Genomic DNA, 12,765 nt, shown 5'->3' on the forward strand with positions numbered 1-12,765 from the left:
CCGGGGAATGCTGGGAGCTGTAGGCTCGGGGCCGCCCCATGGCCAGGTTGTTCCCGGGGCATGCTGGGAGCTGCCATTGCCCACCCTCAGCCTCCTGGCAGCCGTGTTGGGCTGGGCAGGCGCAGCCTGTGCTGGGGCTGTGGCCCGGCTGAGGGGACCTGTGGCCGGCCGTGGGGCGAGGGATGCCCCTTGGGCTGGCACAGGGGTGTCTGCTGCCTGCTGGCTGCCCGGGGGTTCTGTGGGGAGGTTCCAGCCCCCCGCTGTGCCAGGCCCCGGGGCAGCTGGAGTCAGGCCTGGCCGGGGCAGCCCTGGGGGTGAGCTGAGAGCTAAGGAGGGAAAGAGGCGCCGGCAGGTGCCCTGGGCACAGGCACCGGGCACCCCGACTCGCAGAGCCCCCTGGAGCCGCCCTGGCGTCTGTAGTTCCTGCAGGAATAGGGCTAGCGTGTTTTACTGCTGACTCCGGCAGGGCTCTGGCTACACCTGTCCTGCTGAGGGACTGGGAACATGCAGCTGCCTGGGAGAGTCACCAGCCAGAGTATGAGTGCTCCAGCCTTCTTTCCCTTGCTGGAAAACACTTCATTTTTAAATACAGCCTCTCAGCGGCGAGATCCAGGCAGTCGGGATTGCTTCCTGTAGGGAGCACGCTGGTGACTGGAAGCCGCTGCCTTCAGTGGCAGAGCTGGATGCTTCTCCTCGCTGACAGGACTAAGTTATAAAGAATCACTCGGAGAGGCTGCAGCTAAAGCAGTGATTAACTCGACCTATTGAATAAGCTCAGTAAGGGGTGGCAAGCTTTCTGAGGCACCTGGGCTATACCAGTCGATGAGGTTAGTAGGGTAACAGTGTGTTGCCTTCAAGACCACACAGCACAGAGAATAAATGAAGGTCTATAACCACACGTAGAGTACAGGTGCCCCAGGAAAGTTCAGCTGAAGTTCACCAGGTTGTTGACCACCAACGATCTCTAAAGACCCCAAGAAAGGCCCCCAGGAACAAAGTGACATATGCAAGTGCCTTATGCATATGTAAATAATTTTGAGGAAGTAGTTAGTGCAAAGTACATCTTCCCATCTGAACATGCTCAGAAAGGACCCTGAGGGGCTGGATATTGAACGGTGGAGCGCGTTGATGGGTCGTAGCATGTTTTTTTTCCTTCTCACACAAAATTCATTTTGTTTTGTGGGTAAGCAAAACTGCATATTGCAATGTGTTTCCTTGATTGGCAGTTTTTGCATAACACGTGGGATCTCCAAACCTGCAAACCTGTTCTGCAAACGTGTTATGCAGTTTAAACCCTGGTGCCTGAAAACAAGGACACATGCCTGGAATAAGGGTTCGCAAGTCTGGGGTATACCATGGTTCTATTCCACGATTCACAACAAATCATTCACGAACAATTCCTGAGCGGAGTGCTCTGATGGGGTGGGGGACTTATTCCCATGTTTCAACTCTGTTATCTAGTTTGGACAAAAATGTTTAAGGCACCAAGGCCATACCCCATTTATTAGCCATTTGAATATGCCAAGCTGGGGATAACATGACTTTCTATTTGTGGTGTATGGATTCACCGTGGGGTCTCACTACATACTAGTTCCCCCCTTTGCAAGGGGCACAGATCCCCTGCCCAGTAGGCAGCTCGTTGAGGGGCCCACCAGGACCTTCTCTGCCAAGCTTCTTTCCAGCAAGGTGGCCCCCGCCTGTGCTTGTTCCTCCTGGGCTTGGTCCTCCCCAGGGGCCGGAGCTGGCACTTGTTGGACCTCATGAGGTTCCTGCTGGCCCCTTTCTCCAGCCCAGCCCGGTCCCCACATGCCAGCACAACCAGTGTGGTACCAGACACCCCCACCTGCCATTCTGTGGGTGCCAGCAGTGCCCAATGCCAGACCATCCCCACTGGGTTCAGGCACTGAGGGTGAAGCAGCCCCAGCTGCGGGATGGATGGATGAGCTCCACAGATAGATCCATGGATAGAGGAAAGATTGAACATTTCAGATGAGGGGGCAGGCCAGGGGGGTCCCAGCCCTGCACCCCACCAGCCGCTCACTGGCAGGGGAATCCATTGCTCTTGTGGGAGCAGCGCTGCCACCACGGGGGCTTGCAGAAACGGACACAATGGAGCCGGCAGTGGCATCTCCACCAAGCCTTTGGGCAGCCCCACAGGCGGGAGCAGCTCTCCTGCAGGCACAATCCTGCCCAGCACGGTCCTGAGGCTGCCTGCCCACGTGCCCTGCCCACGGGGATATGGTGCCGGGGACTGGGGTCTGCTGGGGTGCTCCTGCCCGGCCCCACGTGGATGGTGCTGCCCAGGCCCATGGAGCTGATTCTGTCTGGAGTCATGGGGCTCCTCTTCCTCATCCCCATTGGGCTCCTTCTGCCCACCTGCACAGGGCTGCTTCTGCTTGGCCCCATGTCCTCCCCTTGGTCTTTGTCCCCATCTGCCATCTTCTCCATGTGTGCATCTGTCCCCAGCAGCTCCACTCTAAGGCCCTGGGGAAACCCTCTGGGCTCCAGCAGCCCTGGATAGAGCTGCTCCTCTTTCCTGCTGCTCCTCTTTCCTGGCGGGGGGGAGGGAGACAGCTGTGGGGTGGTGGTGTGCGTGGTGTGTGTCCCACTACAGACCACCTCTTGCCACTTGGCCATCATTACTTGCAGAAACTTTTGGTACTGCCTGGTCACTATGAGGGTGCCCTGGACGATGCGGATGAGCTCCCCAGTGAGGTTCTGTGTGACCGTGGCCATGGCTGAGGGGCTGCCGGGGGTGGCTGCCCGCACCGCAGGGACAGCGCAGGGAGGGGACATCTCAGGGTGTCACAGTGTTGTCCTTGTTGTACTCCTCCATGGTATTAATGATGGTTCCTTTTGTAACTGGCTTTTATTCACTGTCTGACGGGGCTTCCTCTGGTAGAACCAGTGCCAAGAGGTAAAAAGGGCGCAGTCCAGTCGTAACGGGCGAGGTGCACACTGTCATCTTTTGTAATGCTTCATAAAATAGCTTTTATTTAAATTCTGTATCTGCAGTATTTTTTCCAAAAATGTTCAGTTAAGGGAAGACGAGAGAAAGGGTGAGTCCACTAGCATGAGCGGGGAGAGCCATGCGACCTTGACCTCGAGCGGGGATAACCACGTGACCTTGACCTAGAATGACAGCCCCGACTCTTCTCTCTGCCTCTTCTTGGATACGGTGGTGATCGTGGGTAGGAGTGAGAGGGGTCACGGCTAGATGATCGAGAGCAGCAGCGAGGGTGGGAAGGACCTGATCTTGACTTGCAGTAGGTATGCGCACTTCTAGAGCGAGAGGAAGTGGCACAGGGAGACCTGGACCTTAAAAAACAAAACGCAACACAAAGGAAATGAATGAAGTTAATTCAAAACAATCACTCACACCATTTTCTTTTTTCTCCCAAATTTGTTTGGGTTGGGGTTTTTTTCCTCTCCATACGCTTATGTCAAAGCTTCTTTCAGCTGCTGATATACCGCTGCTGCAAACCGAAGAGCACGGCGGCATGTAAAGGTTTCTGCTTACGAGCCAGAACAGCTGCTGCTGTGGTAGTGTAAAAACACGCAGGAAGGGTAAGTCTGTTCCCACTCACTTCTATCGCGTGGACTACCCTAGCTATGGATGGATTTCAGGGGTGTCTACTGGTCTCTGCTGGTACATGGACATGCAGATGTCTCACTATCCAGCATCCACCTGCAGCGCAAACCACTCTTGTGCTTTGTAAGATGCAAAAAAAGTGAGTCTTAATGGCTACGGCGCAGTATCAACTGTCAGGAAAGCAGGGTTTAGCCTGGAGGCAGTAAAGCTCCATTTGAAAATGCCAGCTTAGTCTATTTAACTTCACTACGTATTCGGCAATTTGTACAGGATGCAAAATGCCCCACTTCTAGCCAGTGGTAGCCAAATCCTGCACATACCTCTAGCTCCAACCAAGGCCAGTGACTGCATTTCAAGAAAAATCCTAGCTAGAAGCTTCTAAACTCAGTCTCCAGTAAGCTGACGGAATGCCACTACTCTGGGAAAGATACTGACAGCATTACTACAGAGAGCTCTTCAGATTCCTGCCCAAGGGCTTTTTGAGGACAGAAGACATCAGCTATCTTTAGATTTTTCTTCACAAGTTATTCCACGTATGTTCATTCCTCCTCCAACTTAAGATTTCCTTACGCAAGTCTGATCTTTTAATTTGTAAGAAAAATTTAAGGATGTCAGCAGAATCTGAGCAAAAGGCACCAGTTTGCAGTCCAGGTTGCAATCCGTCTGTGCGAGATTAGATGACAGAGGCAACAAAGGCAATTCCTCTCACGTATCTCCTCCAAAGTGCTTTGAGGTAACAGTTACAGCCAGAGCACGGAGGCGCAGGAATCCACACCTGTCCAGTTTCTAGCCTCCTCAGGGCTGTCAGGAGGCGAAGGATGTCACTGCAGAGAAGCTTTGGCAAAAGACACCCGTTCCTTCTCAACTGCTGCCCAGTTATAACTATCAGTCGCCTGTAATCCCTGCCATCTTTGAGCTAGGGACCTACATGTGGAGCTCCCATCACTGCTCGTCCCTTGAACCATCCAACCCACCTCAGGATAGAGAGGTGGACTGGAACTCCTCCTGATTCTTCTAGACAATCTGCTTCTCCGTCAGGGACATGCAACGCAATTCCCTGGGAAATGAATGCCTGCGCTCCTCCTGAAACTCCTCACGTGCCACCAATTCCATAGAAGAAGTGTTTGTGAACACTTCGGGTCTGGGCTTTTTCTTTTCCCTGTTAAAATCAGTTTGACCATTATTACAATTATAGATGGGTATTTATTCCAAACAGACACCAAAATACAAAACACGGCCAAGATGAGAAAATGTCTACTGCATGTAATGCCAAACATGAACATCCTAGTCAAGCAAAACGAGTTTAGAATTCCCCCAGGATTTAGGGAAAGTTCTACAATTCCATTTGTCTTGCTTGAGTTTTGCACATTTACCATCTGCCATGAAAAGGTCTGTTGGATAAAACACGATGCCATTTTTGCTTCTGCCAGATGCGCTTTAGTGTAACTGCAGTCCAAGGTGCTAACGAAATACCAAAGCGCAAACCCGTGCAACTTCCTGGAGCCAAACACTTACTCCTTTTGAAGTCTCCGTTGTTCCCGTAAAGCTCCTCCCTAGACAAGGGAGGCCAACGGCATCCTGGCTTCTGCCTGAAAGACGGTGGCCAGCAGGACCAGGGGAGGGATTGTCCCTCTGCACTCAGCCCTGGTGAGGCTGCACCTCCAACACTGGGTTCGGTTTTGGGCCCCTCACTACAAGAAAGACACCGAGGTGCTGCAGCGTGTCCAGAGAAGAGCAACAAAGCTGCTGAAGGCTCTGGAGCACAAGTCCTGTGAGGAGCAGCTGAGGGAACTGGGGTTGGTTAACCTGGGGAAAAGGAGGCTGAGGGGAGACCTCACTACTCCCTGCAACTACCTGAGAGGCAGCTGTAGTGAGGTGGGGGTCGGTCTCTTTTTTTCCCAGGTAACAATTGATAGGAGGAAAGGAAGTGGCCTCAAGTTGCGCCACAGGAGCTTGAGATGGGATATTCGGGAAAATTCCTTCACCAAAAGGTTTGTCAAGCGTTGGAACAGGCTGCCCAAGGAAGCGGTTGGGTCACCATCCCTGGGTGTATCAAAAGAAATGTAGAGGTGGCGCTTAGGGACCTGCTGTAATGGCAGACTTTGTAGGTTTAGGTTAACTGCTGGACTCAATGATCTTAAAGGTCTTTTCCAACTAAACCTAAATGACCCTGTGATCCTATAAAGAAAGTGCTGGTGTCGCTGGGAGGGTATTTGAATGAGTCGCTGGCCGTGCTGTTGGCTGATGACATGTTTGCAGGAGCTGGGGGATATTCTGGAGCGGGGCGGGGGTATACCCAGCAGATGGAGGCTGACCAGGTGGAAACTGAGGAGGTAGTGGTGGTGGTGGTACCGCCAGCGGGAAAGGAAGCGCCTGGGGTGGGGGAGGATGCAAGGGAGGTGGAGGCACAGGTACAAAGGCTGCTGTTGATGATGGCAGTGTCGGGGCCCGAGTCCTCTGGGTACGTGTGCTACGTGGATGTCCTCCATTTGAACTTCCAGAGAAACCCAAACCCGCGTGTCACTGTCACGCTCTGCCCTGATTTTAAAGAGGAATGTGAATGAAGCGGGAGCACGGTGGCGAGCCCTTCTTGTTCTCAACCTGAGCATTTTTCTGGCAGCTTCCTGTCCATTTGAGCCTACCCTCATTTCTGGATCCTCACACTTGCCTTCCACATCCTCACCCCAAGCAGTTGCCTCAGGCTTCTCCCCCTCCATTCAGCTTTGTGACTGTGGGCAGAGGCTGCCCATGCTTAAAGGAGACTCCCATCTCCCAGGTGCCAGGTGCCCACGGCTCCTCTGCCACTCCTCCATACACTTCCTACTTCACACTTCCAAGCTTCAAAGTACTGCACAGATATTAACCAAGCTTCTCTCAAACTTCCTTTCAATTCTTCCCCATAAACTTCCTAGGTTGTTGCCTCGCGATGATCTGTTTGGCCTGGTCTTGTCCCTGAACTGTTCTTTCCTTGCTTACTGAACCTGAGAATTTTAGGTGTCTCTGGGACGGATGCTGTGTTTTCTTTTGATTTATCTTTAAGATTTTATAAACACGACGCACACTTATAATCTATCCATAACAAATACATACCGAAAGGAAGAACTAACTGGCACGGCAATAACAGCAAAACCAGATTCCTCTCTCTCCAACGGAGAGAAAGCAGCTTGGCTATTTGAGATGACTAGACTAAAGAAATTCAAAATGGTCACAAAAAACCAGCACTGACTCTTCCAACAATTTGCTCCATCACTAAGTCATTAAAAATCAAATGTTGGAGGCTGACTTCAATTGGGAAATCAATTTCTTCAGCCCTATCCAGCCAGTAATTCGAAAGGGTGGCTTTGCACCTCATCCTGTCATTATGTTTAATATTGATATATACTTACGGTTTCCTCCAAAAGCGTTTGCTTTTCAGAGTCTACTTTTGGGTCACATACTGGAGTTTGATTTGTAATCGTTTTACTGCAAGCACAGATCCCCTTTGTTAGAGCCAACTCAAGCTGAGCCACTTAAAAATGAATTGCCACTTGTATTCTCCACAGCTATCTGTGCATAGGCATTTCATTATAAATCAGCTACTGTAGCAGTAATGTAGGTGTTACAGCCTGGTTTAACGGGTTACAAGTCGTCATAGACTGAATTTCTGTGAAATACTTACAGTCCCCAGCCTGGTCTGCCACCTGCTGAGCGAACTGCACTGGCTCTCATCGGATGACCTTTTGGAGTGGGGAGAGGAAAAAGAAATAAATCCCATTCAGTTCATCTGAAGATAATTTTTTTAGAAGAAATTCTAAAGTTACGGTCACTCACCAGGTGTGGGTATTTTTTGCTCTTGGGGGCCCAGAAGACATGGTACTGCCGGTTGTCTTGCTACAGGGACCGGAAAGCCCTTGTGAATAAATGCAAACAGTTGGAAAATAAGCTCTAATAAATACTGTATTTCAAAAGCATATGTTGAAATAAAACTTAACAGACCGCTGACTGACAGAGAGGAAGATTTAGAAAGTTTGGTGGCAGTCACCTGAGCAGCAGGTGTCACAGTCACAAGTGGTCGTGCAGGCGGTGACGGCGGCTGTCGCTGCTGCTGCTGAGTCTCCTTATGGAGCCCTGTTGTGTAGCCGGTTCCACTGTGGAAGTTGTTCACAGCCTAGAGGCAGAAGAACATTGACAAAAAGATCAAAGTGTCAGATTATGATGACAATAGATGAAGAAAAGCCTCCACAGGGTAAAATGACTTGTATAATCCTGTACATGCTATCAAGCCTAGAGTAAAGCAGCACACAGAGATAGGAACACATCACAGGAAACACTGCTATTAAGGACTGGTAGCTCAGAGTATCTGTAGTTAAAGGACTTCGGTGTTAACAGCGAATCTGAGAGGCAGGCAAGCATGTTTAGACAAAAGTTTGACCTGAGTTTGCCTGATTATCTCTAAAGAGTTGTCAGCTTCTGTAACAACAGACAATGCATTTGAAAAGTACATGCAGCCTTATTCAGTTTATCCTTCTTTAAGATGTCAACAATTTCTTCCCTTTCAGCTTTTTACAAACAGACTTTCCTTACAAACAGTTGATGAGAAAGTCACCACGTTACCTGGCGCAGGAAGTTGTTGGCAACTAAAGCGTCAGGAGAAACACCTGTCTGATGACACGCCGGGCAAGTATGTTCCTCCGATTCCAGTAAAGCTGTTCTAATACCTGTGTGTAATTAGAAGCGTCAAAATAGGTTTCAGCCAAAGTAGGGAAATCTTTGGGGTTCTCATCAATGATAAGAACACACAGACGATTAATGGGTGGATATGGTCTTGAATGGAGAGCATGAAGCTATAAATGGTCAGTAGTGTAAAAAATGCCCAGTACGCAGCAAATCGCTATACAGTTTTGACATTCCCCTGTGGTAACAGCTGAAGACATAGAGCGGGCTGTGTCCTGATGTTTGGACTAGTCTTTTTTCCACTACCGAGTACAGCAAGAAGCCACCAACATCAAGGCTAATGAACAAAGCACATCTCAAAAAGCCGTGAGTCGGTTCGAGTTTTGAAGGTTTAACCAACTCCTGTGGCAAAGAATGTAGATTAAATGCCCGACTGCCTGTTTGTGGCGGACCAGAGTCAGTCACCAGAGCTGGCTCTATAGTTGTGTATGAGAGAAAGAGCTGTGGGCAAACTACGTGCATTCCACATCTAATACTGTAATCACCTGCACAATTATGCACTCTTCTCGTACTCGACCTTCCGCATGTGAAGAAGATTTGACTAGATACACAGAAAGGGAAAAAAGCTCTGTGGCGCCTTTTTTTTTTTTTTTTTTTTTTTTTTCCCCCCCATTACGGAGAAGAGGCCTTTCCTACTCCGGGCGTACTGAAGTATGAAACAGACCGCGTAGCACAGGTGATCTCCTATTCCTGCTTTCAGAAGATCCGATGTGGTGTTTTGGATTAAAAAACACGGGAGGGGAGTTTACTCCTTACACGACATTACTCACTTACATTCGTCACAGTAACTTGCTCCACAGCAGGGAATAAGCGCTGCATCCGTCGCTGGATCTTTACAAATGGGACATAACAACTCGTTTGGAACGGGCCTGTCCGCGGAGGAGGAGGAGGGCTCCTCTGGTACAAAGGGTGGCTTTTCCTTTCTCTCTCTAGCATAAGCTTCCCTGGAGGGCAGGTGGGGAAGGAAAAAGAAAAAAGTGAAAGATGGGAAAGGAAAAATTTTCCAAGCTTTGGATTTTATCAAAGGAAGATAATAGATGGAAGTCTTCTCACGCCACATTGGCTTTCTACAACGTAGGCATTTACACTAAATGACTTCTCTAGAGCCACACTATCAGAAAAAGAAGGAGGGGGGAACATTTTTCCTTCTGCAGAACTCTCCCATCTGTCGGATCAACGACGAAATTAGCTCAGACTAGAAAAATAATTGCTTGACAGCTAGAGAGCAGGGGAAAGGAATCCCACCTCTCCTTTGCCAGAGGGTAAATGTAAATTGCTGGATCAGGGTAAAGTTCGTCCCCAGGTAATTTCATTTTGTAAATGAAAGAAGTCTGTGCTACAGCTTCTACAAGAGGAGACCCATGACAGAAAAAGGGAAGTGCTACCGAGTGCACTTTCCAACAGCCACTCTTGTCAGCACACAGCAGTAATTTCTTAGTTTATAGCAACAGGAACACTTCAGCCCGTTTCACACATGAGATTTGCTAAAAGTCAGAGGAGGAGGAAATCTCAGTCCAAGGGCTATTTGTTAAATTTTGCAAGAAGCCTTTGAAACGTAAACCAGAAGCAAAACGAGCATTCAGAGAGAAAGATGCCAGCTGGAAACTCTACTGAAATGCCTTGCAGAAATACAGGTTCTTAGCATACCCCAAGGTCAGCCAGCTTCCCGGGGCATGAACAGCAGGACTACTCTATTTCAATATGGGAAAGTATTGCAGATTTTAAGGTTAAGATACGACGGTGGTGCTTCCTCCCTCGTAATTAGAGGCTGGCCACCTCGGCTGCATTGCCACTCAGACATTTACGCATGGTTGCTCTCATTCGCATTTTGGTCGGCCCGATTAATTCCATACTTACGCATTAATAGTTGGTATCACATATTTCCCAGCCTTTGTCAGCATGGCACCTTTTGTGTTGGGATCCTTCACCTCCACCAGGAAACTCCTTGGAATTCCGGTGCTCCTTTTAATTCTGCGAACAGGCTCCGCATTTTTGTCCTGTTGAGAACAGAAATGCAGACATCTCTCCTCTTCAGACGCACACTTAAAATGACGTTTCAGAGATAATTTTAAGCAGCGAAAGCCTTTAATCCCCTCCTTTTACCTAACATAATGGCTGCTCGACTCATACTCCTGCTTTCCCCAACGAGCATAGCCAGGACGTACCACAGGTTTGAGCAGAGTTTTGAACCCAGTCGTCATTCTTTGGCTTAACTTCAGGACCCTTCAGGGTGAAATAGCCCTTTGCTCACCGTCCGCTCAGAGCAGAGACACAAACCTGTTCCCCCTCCAAAGCCCTTGGGCAACGTGTGAGAGCTTAATTCAGGGCTCCGAATCAGCCCCCATGGAAACTTACATTCACTTCTATATAGGAAGGCTGAATTCATCCCTCCTGCATGTACATTCAGGGACTGATGTTAAACGGCATGAATATTCAGCCAGAGGCTTCTGTAGTTAAAATTGACAGATACTCAATAGACGGGGTCAACAGAAACCTCTTGTTTTTAGAGGAAATACCAACAACTTTGAACTGTCATTAGAAAGAGTTAGAACCAGGAAAATTTCCAGTACTATTGAAATAGATACAAATATGTATGAAAGTTCACTGAGAAAGATCTATGGACATCTTTAATGTCTGTGACCTAGAGAAAAAAAAGTTTCACATTTAGAATTCCAGGTTTCCCTTGAATTTGGAAGGGCTTTGCAACATTGCCATGTAACATTTCGCCCCGAGAGAAACAATTCTTATTGGGAGTGTTCATGTCTTTGTCACATAAATGCCAAGGTAAAAAAACCCTAAAAGCTCGGTAACACCAGAGGCCTGCCCCAGTCTTACCCTATTTACCGGGCAGTTCTTGGCATAGTGGCCAGGTTTTCCACAGCAAAAGCAACTGCATGATGGTGGAGGCAGATCCAAGGGTTCCCTCAAGTAACTAGAAGGTTTGGGGAAAAAAAGGAAAAGGTATGCATGTGTCTCTCTTCTTAAAAGAAACATCTCCATACTTTTTCCATAACCTTTGAAGACCACATTTGATACTTACTTGGATGGATCGTATTCATGGCAGGACTGTATCATCATCGCCTTTATCTTATCCTCTTCGGAAGCATTGGCTTCAGCCAGGTTGGCAGTCTGTTTAACAGGTAATGGTTATTTGACACACACATTAGGCTACAAATAGGCTCTCTTTGTACCTTACATAAAGACTTGTGAAGCCAAGCCAAGTTTTGTCCAAGCGGACTGAAGCTATGTGTAGAAAAAAGCCCACCAGCCAGCATTTTGAAGCTGGTCTTTAAGCTCCAGACTAGTCAAAGAAGCTAGCCACGGTACATTTAACCGAGAAAGATGTGTGCAAGTAGCAGTATTTACATTCTGCAGCGTCAAAAGGACACACAACTTCAGAGTCGTGGCAGTTGGTTTTGCTTGCTGAAATTCAGCTTCAGACCCAGAAGCATTAAAAGGAATCAAGCTTTCTATAATCCCTCAGCAAGACAAAAGATTCTTTTCAGCAGACATCTGACCATCGTGTGCTGTAGGCAGTCCAAACCGCACGGTTCCGCCCCCCTCCCCCGCCGCCACTCGCTTCTTCATAGGAAGTGACTGAACTACAATTTTTTTTCCAGTTGGCACTGTCCTTTTAACACGCAAATTGTAATATAAACCTTACGCAGAACTAGATCTTCGAACTATGGAAGCCAGATGGTTTTTTTTTTACACAGTACTTCTTCAAATGTTTCTATTCCACACTAGTCCAGATACAAGCAGGGTCAAAGGGGGTGACTGTACATTATATGGAACTTCAAGCACCTATCCTACAGACCAACTGCTCATGTTTTCCTTTTTACATGCATTCACTCACAAAAGCAACCAACTAGTTTCCACATGTTATTAAATAGCTGTTCCATATACGCAGGAACATAATCCAGATCGCCATCTATGAAATCATTTCCAGTAACATTTGCAGAGAACTTTTATAGACACTTGACTGATTTGTCTGAACCCAAATGGTTTACAAAACACACCCAAACCCACAACACATTCCTAGGAACAGGCCGACATTCAACTATGGCATTCAATACATAGTCATAGCAAAGCAGAAAAGTTCTTACTACACATTGCCTCCTGTGCCAGCCTGCACTAAAGAGGTCAGGGTAACAGTTCGGAGCTGCTTTGTTACCTATCTCCGTATTTCTGAAATCTTTGAATTTCTCAAAATCTTGGACAGATTTCCACATTTCAGAGTAAATTTCACATGCCTTTACAGAACCAAGGGACAGCCCAGAGGGAGGCCAATGTCTTTTGGTGGCTGCTTCCCAAACTAATTCTGCACACACCCCCCCCCCCCACCCTGCCGCAAATTGTTAATTAACACAATTAAATTTCTGCAGTGAGCGAGGGAAGACGTTCCCAGTGGGAAGAGATTTCTTTCTCGTGGAAATGAGCTCTGGCCTTCATTTTCAGAG

This window comes from Falco naumanni, chromosome 8 (genome assembly GCF_017639655.2).
Source record: "Falco naumanni isolate bFalNau1 chromosome 8, bFalNau1.pat, whole genome shotgun sequence".
Taxonomy (NCBI): Eukaryota; Metazoa; Chordata; class Aves; order Falconiformes; family Falconidae; genus Falco; species Falco naumanni.